This window comes from Hyaena hyaena, unplaced genomic scaffold (genome assembly GCF_003009895.1).
Source record: "Hyaena hyaena isolate Hyena2069 unplaced genomic scaffold, ASM300989v1 scaffold_111, whole genome shotgun sequence".
In the NCBI taxonomy this organism is placed as follows: Eukaryota; Metazoa; Chordata; class Mammalia; order Carnivora; family Hyaenidae; genus Hyaena; species Hyaena hyaena.
Window position 1 is genome coordinate 2,122,109 of NW_024080743.1, and position 11,454 is coordinate 2,133,562.

An 11,454-nucleotide genomic window follows, 5' to 3' on the forward strand; every position below is an offset into this window, starting at 1 on the left:
AAAAAAAAAAAAAAAAAAAAAAAGAAAAAAAAAAATGTTATGATTGAAGAAATTTAGCCGAATTTCACATAAGACCCTCTCAGACAGCTTTTTAATTTTTAACTTTCCATTTCTTAAATTATACAAGCTTGTTTTAAAAATTAACACAGAATTGCATATGTAATTTTAAAAACGAAAATTCCCCTCCTCTGCCTCCAATTCTATCTACTTCACAGAAGCACATTATATATATATATATATATATATATACATATATATATATATATATAATTTTATTTTTTATAAAAACAAACAAAAAAACCTCTTCAAGCACATCTTTAAATATATGATAAGGAGAGGAATTTTGGCAGAGAAGAACTAACAGCATCTCTTTATTGTACCTGCTTGATGATTGAATATAAAGGGTCAGCAGTCACTACTGCCTAATTTATACCCATTGGCTGTTCAAAGGACCCTGCTCCTCTGAGAACGTTGTAAAACAAAGGCTTTTACTTAGGGAATGAGCTCAGGTTGGCCCGTGTAAACATCAATTCAGAGGCCCGTCTAAGAATATAGTGAAGTTGGAGTTTGTTTCATTGAGCTTCAGGTAAAGAAAATAACAAAGAATGCCTTACCCAAAGAAGTCCTTCCTATTTAATGAGTAATACAGTTAAGCATCATTTTTAACATTTAAGACGTGTATATAAACAGGTGGTGTTAAAGTACTTGTGAGGACTTTTGACAATAGATGTTTTAAGTGGACTTTACTTACACAAATAAGGTAAACCTTTGCCCAGACTTCGTCAGTATTATAAGGGATTCTGAATGATTGGGCCCTCATTACATAATTTTCCCTATGAGAGACGGAGACAGGTTAAGATGGTGGAGAATGGGGGTGGGGGACCCTGGATTTTCCCCATCCCTCAAAAACAGGTGTATTGAGGTCAGATTACTTGGAACACAGGAAATAGATCTATGGAGTGGCAGAAGGATCTGGCAGATGTGAGGTGCGTCAGTGTGAATTGGGGGAGATAAAATTTATGGCAGAGCCAGGGAAGGAACCCTTATCTGTGGAGAGGCAAAAGGGAGAGAAAGAGAGGGGTTGTGAGTGCAGCACTGAGTTCGCACAAGAGGAAAACCTCTCTGGCCCATGGACTGGGGAGCCAGAAGTACTGACTATGCCAGTTCTTTTTCTGCAGAAAGTATTTTCTGCACAAAGTGTGGTACTTTCTCCAGAGTAGAGCCATGGTGAATGCTCTTGGGGAGGAGGACGCTGGCCCCCAAGGGCATAGTCTGGTATAGTGATCTCTGAGCCATTGGGTGGGTGCACTGGGAGAGAACCCTGCAGGTGCCAACTAAAGGCCTTTAGTCAGTAGGGTGGAGAGGCTTTACTCCAGGAGAGGGAAACAAGTCTGTGTTTTGCGCCATCCTTTAGGACTTTGGGTTTTGAATCCCAGCTGTGCACCAAAGAAAAATGCAAGAGAGTTTTGGCACAGAGCAAGCTGACTTCCCTCACTAATCCATGAGGCCTGCTTGAGCAGCATGGGTTCAAATCCCCAGTCCTGGGAGAAGAGGTTGTGGTGGTACTATTTTACCCCCCCAGACCCAACATGGTGGGACTTCAGAGAGCAACAGAGCATCCCTCAGTGGAGGGGAGACCCACTTACACCACACCCTACCCCTCTGTGCCGGCAACTGCTTCTTCACTGGGACAACAGTGATACTAAGCCACATGCAGCCAGCCTCTCCTCCAGACCAGCACAGCACACATGCACCACAGACAACTTTTTTTTGTCATTTCTTTTTAATTCTTTTTCTTTTTTCTTCATTTTTTCCCTAGAATCAGCCCTAAAGTTTTTGATTATCTGTTCCTTTTCTCTTTTTATGGGATTAGTCCTCCCCCCCCATTTTTTTCCAGCGTTACTTCAACAAACAAATCAAAGCACACCTACTTAAAGGTCCAGACACTTCACTGCTGCAAAAATGGAGGAGCTCTGCAGAGGGCTGACCAGAGGGAAAGAGCGGCCAAAACAACAGCAGAGTGCACACAGCATACACCAGAAACACTTCCTGGAGTGCCAGGCCCTGGACAGTGTAGGACTCCTTTTTAATATAGTAGTTCTCTCAGGTACAGGAAACAAAACAGGCTTTTAAAACATGTAGGGGCATCTGGATGGGTCAGTCGGTTGGGTGGCCAACTTCGGCTCGATTCACGATCTCACAGTTTGTGGGTTTGAGCCCCGCATCGGGCTCTGTACTGGCAGCTAGCTCAGAGCCTGGGGCCTGTTTCAGATTCTGTGTCTCCCTCTCTCAGAAATTTAAAAAAAAAAAAAAAATGTAAAAGATAGAAACCTAGTCAAAATGACAAGATTTCAGAATTCTTGGGGAAGAATTCTCCCCAAACCAGAGATCAAGAAGAAATCATAGCCAGGGGCTTGCTCAAAACAGTTATATATAAACAATATATCTGAACAAGAATTTAGAACATTAGTCCTAAGGGGCGCCTGGGTGACTCAGTCAGTTACACAGCCGACTTTGGCTCAGGTCATGATCTCGCGGTTTGTGAGTTCGAGCCCCACATCAGGCTCTGGGCTGACATCTTGGCACCTGGAGCCTGCTTCAGATTCTGTGTCTCCCTCTCACCCTCCCCTGCTTATGCTCTGTCTCTCAAAAATAAATTTTAAAAAAAAGTAAAAAACAAACAAACAAAAAACAATAGTCATAAGACTACTAGCTGGGCTTGAAAAAAAAGCATAGAAGACCCCAGAGAAACCAATGCTGCAGGGATCAAAGACCTAAGAACTAGGCAGGATGAATTTAAAACTGCTTTAACTGAGATGCAAAACAAACAAGATACAGTAATAGTGAGGATGGAAGAAGCAGAGGATAGGTGAAAAGATAAAATTATGGAAAATAATGAAGCTGAAAAAAAGAGAGAAAGGAAGTTACTAGATCATGAGGTGAGACTTAGAGAACTAAGTGATTCCATGAAATGAAATATCATCTGTATCATAGGAGCCCCAGAAGACAAAGAGCAAAAAAAAGAAGGATTATGAATAGTCAAAGTAATATTGAAGAAGAAAACCAAAACGGGAGGCATCACCATCCCAGACTTTAGCCTCTACTACAAAGCTGTCATCATCAAGACAGTATGGTATTGACACAAAAACAGACACATAAACCAATGGAATAGAATTGAGAACTCAGAAGTGGACCCAAAAGTATACAGCCAACTGATCTTTGACAGCAGGACAGAGTATCCAATGGAAAAAAGACAGCCTCTTTAACACACGGTGCTGGGAGAACTGGACAGCAACATGCAGAAGAATGAAACTGGATCATTTTCTCACACCATACACAAAAATAAACCCAAAATGGATAAAGGACCTGAACGTGAGACAGGAAACCATCAAAACCCTAGAGGAGAAAGCAGGAAACAACCTCCTTGACCTCCACCGCAGAAACTTCTTACTTGACACATCCCAAAAGCAAAAGAATCAAGAGCAAAAATAAACTATATTGGGACCTCATCAAGATTAAAAGCTTCTGCACGGCAAAGGAAACAACCCACAAAACTAATAGGCAACTAACGGAATGGGAAAAGATAGTTGCAAATGACATATCAGACAAAGGGTTAATATCCAAAATCTATAAGGAACTCAGCAAACTCCACACCTGAAAAACAAACAACCCAGTGAAGAAATGGGCACTGGGTGAAGAAGATATGAACAGACATTTCTCCAAAGAGGACATCCAGATGGCCAACAGACATATGAAATGATGCTCAGCATCCCTCCTCATCAGGGAAATACAAATCAAAACCACACTGAGATACCACCTCACGCCAGTCAGAGTGGCTAAAATGAGCACATCAGAGGACTCTAGATGCTGGCGAGGATGTGGAGAAATGGGCACCTTCCTACACTGTTGGTGGGAATGTAAACTGGTACAGCCCCTCTGGAAAACAGTGTGGAGGTTCCTCAAAAAGTTAACAATAGAACTCCCCTAGGACCCAGCAATAGCACTGCTAGGAATTTACCCAAGGGATATAGGAGTGCTGATACATAGGAGCACATGTACCCCAATGTTCATAGCAGCACTCTCAACAATAGCCAAAACATGGAAAGAGCTTAAGTGTCCATCAACGGATGAATGGATCAAGAAGATGTGGTTTATGTATACGATGGAATAACTACATGGCAATGAGAAAGAATGAAATCTGGCCATGTGTAGCAACATGGATGGATCTTGAGGGTGTTATGCTGAGCAAAATAAGTCAGGCAGAGAAGGACACATACCATATGTTTGCACGTATAGGAGGATTAGGAGGAACTTAACAGAGGACGGTGGAGGAGAAGGGAGGAAATAGTGGGGGAAAGGGAGAGAGGCAAACCATGAGAGACTCTTGTATGCTGAGAACAAACTGAGGACTGATGGGTGTGAGGAGGAGGAGGGGTGATGGGCATGGAGAAGGGCACTTGTGAGATTGAGCACTGGGTGTTATATGGAAACCAACTTGACAAACTATTTGCAAGGAAAGAAAGAAAAAGAAGGGTTATTTGAACAAATTATGGCTGAGAACCTCCCTAACCTGGCGAAGGAAACAGGTATCCAAGTCCAAGAGCACCGAGAACTCCCTTCAAAAATCAACAAAAAACAGGTCAACACTATGACATAGTGAAACTTGCAAAATACAAGGATAAAGAGAGAAAGCACGTAGGGAGAAAAGATTCTTAACCTACAAGAGTAGACACAGAAGTTTAGTAGCACACCTGTGCACTGAAACTTAGGCCAGAAAGGAGTGGCAGGAAGTAGTCAATGTGCTAAATAAGGAAAATATGCAGCCAAGAATCCTTTATCCAGCAAGGCTGTCATTCAGAATAGAAAGAGAGATAAAGAGTTTCCCAAACAAAAACTAAAAACTCCAATCAAAAGACATAGGGTAGCAGAATGGATTTTTATTTATTTTTTTTTTATTTATTTTTTTTTTTTTGCAGAATGGATTTTTAAAAACCAAACCTGGGGCACCTGGGTGGCTCAGTCGGTTAAGCGCCCGGCTTCAGCTCAGGTCATGATCTCACGGTTCGTGGGTTCGAGCCCCGCATCGGCCTCTGTGCTGACAACTAGCTTACAGCCTGGAGCCTGCTTCAGATTCTGTGTCTCCCTCTCTCTGACCCTCCCCTGCTCATGCTGTCTCTCTCTCTCTCTCAAAAATAAAAAAAATATTAAAAAAAAAAACCAAACCCATCTATATGTTAATTATAACAGACTCATTTTGGACCTTAGGACACTTGCAGATTAAAAGTGAAGAGATGGAGAACCATCTATCATGCTAATGGAGGCCAAAAAAAAAAGTCAGAGTAAGCCATACTTAGACAACTAGATTTCAAAACAAAGACTGTAACAAGAGATCAAGAAAGGCATTATGTCATAATTAATGGGTCTATCCACCAAGAAGATCTAACAATTGTAAATATTTATACTCAGAGAAGATAATACAATAATAGGAAACTTTAATACCTCACTTACAGTAGTAGACAGATCATCTAAGCAGAAAATCAACAAGGAAACAATGGCTTTGAATGACACACTAAACTGGATGGACTTAACAGATATATTCTGAACATTTCATCCTAAAGCAGCAGAATATACATTCTTTTCGAGTGCACATGTAACACTGTCCAGAGTAGATCACATCCTTGGTCACATACCAGCCCTCAATAGGTACAAAAAGATGAAGATCATACCATGTGTATTTTCACATCACAACGCTATGAAACTTGAAATCAACCACAAGAAAAAAATTGGAAGCTCTCAAATACATGGAGGTTAAAGAACATCCTACTAAAGAATTAATGGGTCAGCCAGGTAATTAAAGAAAAGAAAAAATACCTACAATGAAAATGAAAACATGATAGTCCAAATCCTTTGAGATACAGCCAAGGCAGTCCTAAGAGGAAAGTACATTGGAATACAGGTCTATGTCAAGAAGAAAGGAGGGTGTCTGGGTGGTTCAGTTGCTTAAGGTGTCTGACTCTTGATTTTGGCTCAGGTCATGGTCTCACAATTCAGGAGTTGAACCCCCTCATTGGTGTCTGCACTGACAGTGTGAAGCCTGCTTGGGATTCTCTCTGTTACTCCCACCTCTGCCCCTTCCCTGCTCATGCATCTGCTCTCTCATTCTCTCAAAAATAAACATTTTTAGAAAATTTTTTTAGAATTTTTAAAGAAAGAGAGTCCCAAATATACAACCTAACCTCACACCGGAAGGAGCTAGAAAAGGATTAGCAAATAAAGCCCAAAGCCAGCAGAAGGGAAATAATAAAAATTAGAGCAGAAATAAATGATATAGAAACAAATAAAAACCCAGTGGAACAGATCAGTGAAACTAAAAGCAGGTTTTTGAAAGAATAACCAAAATTGATAAGCCCCTAGCCAGACTTATCAAAAAGAAGAGAACCCAGATAGATAAAATCATGAATGAAGGAGGGATCACAACCAACACCTCAAACAATTATAAGAGTATACTTTGAAAAATTATATGCCAACAAACTGAACAAAATTCCTAGACATTCACACACTACCAAAACCAAACAGGAAGAAACAGAGAACAACCAGCAAAGAAATCCAATCATTTACCAAAAATCTCCCAAGAAATAAGAGTCCTGCACCAGACCGCTTCCCAGGGGAATTCTACTCAACATGTAAACAAGAGTTAATACCTATTCCTCTCAAACTGTTCCAAAAAATAGAAATCAAAGGGAAGTTTGCAAACTCAATTCTATGAAGTCAGCTTTATCTGGGTTCCAAATCCAAAGACACCAATAAAAAAGAGAATATAGTCCAATATTCTTGGATGACCCTGGATACAAAAATTCTCAACAAGATACTAGCAAGTCAAATCCAACAGTACATTAAAAGAATTATTCACCGTGATCAAGTGGGATTTATTCCTGGGCTGCAGGGCTGGTTCAGTATTCACATATCAATCCATACCACATTAATAAAGGAGAAGAACCATATGATCCTTTCAATAGATGCAGAAAAAGCATTTGACAAAATACAGCATCCTTTTTTGATAAAAACCCTCAAGAAAGTGGGATAGAAGGACCATACCTCAACATCTTTCCTATAGGAAAGACCCACTAATATCATCCTCAATGGAGAAGAATAGAGCTTTCCCCCTAAGGTCAGGAAAACTACAGGGATGTCTACCATTGTTGTTCAGCATAGTACTGGAAGTCCTAACCTCAGCAATCAGACAGTAAGATTTTATCAAAGACATCCAAATTCGCAAAGATGGTATGATCTACACAGAAGATCTACATAGAAAACATAAAAGACTCCACCAAAAAACTGCTAAAACTAATCCGTGAATTCAGCAAAGTTGCAGGACATAAATTCAAAATACAGAAATCAGTTGCATTTCTATATGTTAATGATGAAGTATAAAAAAGAGAAATCAAGAACAGATCCCATTTATGATCACACCAGAAACCTTAAGATATCTAGGAATAAATCTAACCCAAGAGGTTAAAGGTCTGTATGCTGAAAACTATAGAAAGCTTGTGAAAGAAACTGAAGAAGACATAAAGAAATGGAAAAATATTCTATGCTCATGGATCGGAAGAATAAATATTGTTAAGATATCTATACCACTCAAAGCAACCTACACTGTCAACGCAATCCCTATCAAATAACACTAACCTTCTTTACAGAGCTAGAAAAAAGCAATCTTAAAATTTATATGGAATCACAAAAGACCCCAAAGTAATGTTGAGGGGAAAAAAGCAAAGCTGGAGGCACCACAATTCCAGAAATCAAGCTATATTACAAAGCTGTGATCATCAACACAGTATGGTAGTGGCACAAAATAGACACATTGTCAATGGAACAGAATAGAGAACCCAGAAATGGACCAACAAATGTATGGCCATCCTGTCTTTGACAAAGCAGGAAAGAGTATCCAATGGGAAAAAAGTCTCTTTAGCAAATGGTGCTGGGAGACAGCAACATGCAGAAGAGTGAAACTTATACTACACACACAAAAATAAATTCAAAACAGATGAAAGGCCTAAATGTGAAACAGGAAGCCATCAAAAATCTTAGAGGACAACACAGGCAACAGCAACTTCTTTGACCTCGGCCACAGCAACTTCTTACGAGTCATGTCTCAGGAGGCAAGGGAAACAAAAGCAAAAATAAACTATTGAGACTTAAGATGAAAAGCTTCTGCAAAACAAAGGAAACAGCCAATAAAACTAAAAGGCAACCAATGAAATGGGAGAAGATATTTGCAAATGACATAGTAAATAAAGGGTTAGTATCCAAAATCTTTAAAGTACTTACCAAACTCAACACCTGAAAAACAAATAATCCGGTGAAGAAATGGGCAGAAGACGTGAATAGACACTTTTCCAAAGACAACATCCAGATGGCAAACAGACAAATGAAAAGATACTCAATATTGCTCATCATCAGGGAAATACAAATCAAAACCACAGTGAGATGCCACCTCACATCTGTCAGAATGGCTAAAATTAACAATTCAGGAAACAACAGACGTTGGCAAGGATGTGGAAAAAGGCAAACCCTTTTGCACTGCTGGTGGGAATGCAAACTGGTGCAGCCACTCTGGAAAACAGTATAGAGGTTCCTCAAAGGATTCAAAACTGCTGATTCGAAGGAGCAGATGCACCCCTGATGTTTATATTAGCACTATCAGCAATAGCCAAAGTATAGAAAGAGCCCCAATGTCCATTGACTGATGAATAAAGGAGATATGGTGCATGTGTGTATGTACACACACACACACACACACACACACACACACACAATGGAATACTAACTCAGCAATGAAAAAGAATGAAATCTTGCCATTTGCAACAACATGGATGGAACTAGAATGTATTATACTAAGCTAAATAGGTCAAGCAGAGAAAGACCAGTTACGATTTCAGTCCTGTAGAATTTAGGAAACAACAGAAGAGCATAGGGGAAGGGAAGGAAAAAAATAAAAACAGGAAGGGAGGCAAACCATAGGAGACTCTTAAATACAAAGAACAAACTGGGGGTTGCTCTAGGGGAGGTGGACGGGGAATGAGTGATGGATATTAAAAAGGGCACTTGTTGAGTAAGCACAGCGTGTTATATATAAGTGATGAATCAGTGGGTTCTGCTCCTAAAACCAATCCTCCATTGTATGTTAAGTAACTTGAACTTAAATAAATTTTATTTTTTAAGAAAGGGCTAAAAAATAAATATATATAGCTTTGAGTAGGTAGTTTTATTTTTTCTCTTTGCAATATTTCTATAAATCTTAAATTCACTTGTGTATAAAGACTAATATCTAATAACCTTTTCATTATTAAATTACTATTAGCAAGTATGTGTTAATACTTTTAACTGCAAATTTAAAAATCCAGTTTTCTTATGATAGAATGTTTTTATCTTTTGCTGCTTAACAAATTACTCTGAAGACTTTGTTTTAAGCCACTACCATTTTTTATCTCACACTTTCTGTAAGTCAGAAACATGGACACAGTTTAGCTTATGGATTCTGGCTGACGGTCTCTGAATGTGCATTTAAGCTTCTGTTAGGGCTGCAATGTCATCTGAAGGCCCAACTAGAGGAATATTTCCTTCCTAATGTCACTCTTGTGGTTGTTGGTAGGATTTAGTTCCTCACAGGCTGTTTAACTCAGGGCCTCAGTTTTTCACTGGCTGTTGTCCAGAGACCTCTGCATAGTGTACCTCACTACTTGCCATGTGCCTTATCATCATAGTGAGCAAGATGGAAGCCACAGCTTTTTTATAACTAATCTCAGAGGTGACATCCTATCACTTTTGCTGTATTCCATACACAGAAACTAATCACAAGGTCCACCCCACATTCAAGGTTGAGAGGATTGCATAGTGTCATGAATACTTGGTGGCCATCTTCGAAGTTGTCTGAGTGGCAAAATTGTTCAGTAGTTCCCAGCTTCACATATAGTATCCACTGGCTTGGTAAGAGTCTTAAACTTCACACTGATTGAGGGCATACCTGTACCCATTCATATGCCGATGGGATTGCTGTAAACTAACTCCATCATTCTGGCAAGGGATGGGAGTGAAGAGGAGAGGATTTTCTTACTGATCTAGACCCATCACAGCCCTCCCTCAAGCTGAATATGAGTTGGGTCTATTCCCCATAAACCACTATTGCTATGTAATGAGGAAAGATGGAATATATTGGAAAGACAACACAGTGTTCCCAAAAGCTACTAAAATAGTTTATGTATTTTCTTCAAACTGTCTTTTTTGTTTCATAGGTATAAGCCACAAAGAACAAATAGAAGATGAACTTCTATTCATCATTTCTGGAATTCTACCTAAAATAATGATCTGATGGTGACTGATAACTAGCTTTGTTCCCAGAAAGACCTTTATCTCCTAAGATTTCAGCCCATTGCTTCCCAGTCCCCTAACTGTATAGTGACTTCCCTGCAGATAGAGGAGAACCCTTATTCCAACAAGGATAACTAAGTGCTTGTATCCCTAGCTGTAAGACATAGTATTTTTATTTATTTGAAAATGAATATTGAAGTTTTAAGTTGAAACTTTAATCTTAATGACCTTATTTTTTTTCTGGATGATTCTAGCCATCGTATCAATTGACAAAACAATTGAGAAAATGCCCATTTTGGCCTCCTGGTCTAAACTCTAGATTTTAAAGAATTGTAAAGAGGTCAATAAATGCAATATAAAATGAAGTCTAGTCATTATTCTTTTATTTATTTATTTTTAAATGTTTATTTTTGAGAGAGAGTAAGCAGCGGAGAGACAGAGAGAAAGATAATCCCAAGCAGACTCTGTGCTGACAGTGGGGCTCAGTCCCCAAACTATGAGATCATGACCTGAGCTGGTATCTCAGGAGCAGGATGCTTAACCAGCTGAGCCACCCAGGTGTCCCAAGTCATTAGTCTTTTAAAGAAACTGTACTATAGGGTGCCTGTAGTTCAGCCAGTCAAGCATCTGACTTCGGCTCGGGTCATGATCTCACGGTTAGTGAGTTCAAGCCCTGAGTCAGGGTGTGTGTTGACAGCTTGACAGCTTAGAGCCTGGGGTCTGCTTCAGATTCTGTCTCTCCCCCTCTCTGTGCCCCTCCCCCACTCGTGCTCCATCTCTCTCTCTCCCTCTCCCTCTCTCTCTCTCAAAAATAAATATTTTTAAAAAATTTTAAAGAAACTGCTATAAAATGGTCCTGAGCAATTTAGTTAAGCTTACAAGTCCAAAACAGGAGTATCTCAGAATTTTTTGGACTCAAAGAAATAAAAAAAGGAAACTGTAGTTTATTTTCAAGAGACAGTCTCTAGAATTTATACAGCTTTTTTCAGAATGTCTATCAAGTATGCAAGTTAGCAAGGCCCCCAGAGCAGTTAAGAGGGCTCAGACAGTTTGGGAAGCTTTACTGGAGAGCCAGGAAACAAAATA

General features: G+C 39.5%; 1 protein-coding gene across 1 annotated transcript in view; it reads left to right on the forward strand.

Annotated features, from left to right (window-relative positions):
* RPAP2 (RNA polymerase II associated protein 2) overlaps positions 1–10,600 on the forward strand; it is a 99,258-nt gene extending 88,658 nt beyond the window's left edge. Inside the window, exon 13 of the mRNA XM_039236427.1 lies at positions 10,293–10,600. The gene's annotated coding sequence lies outside the window, so the exon portion shown is untranslated. The remainder of the gene's footprint in view (positions 1–10,292) is intronic.
* The last annotated feature ends 854 nt before the right edge of the window (positions 10,601–11,454 follow it).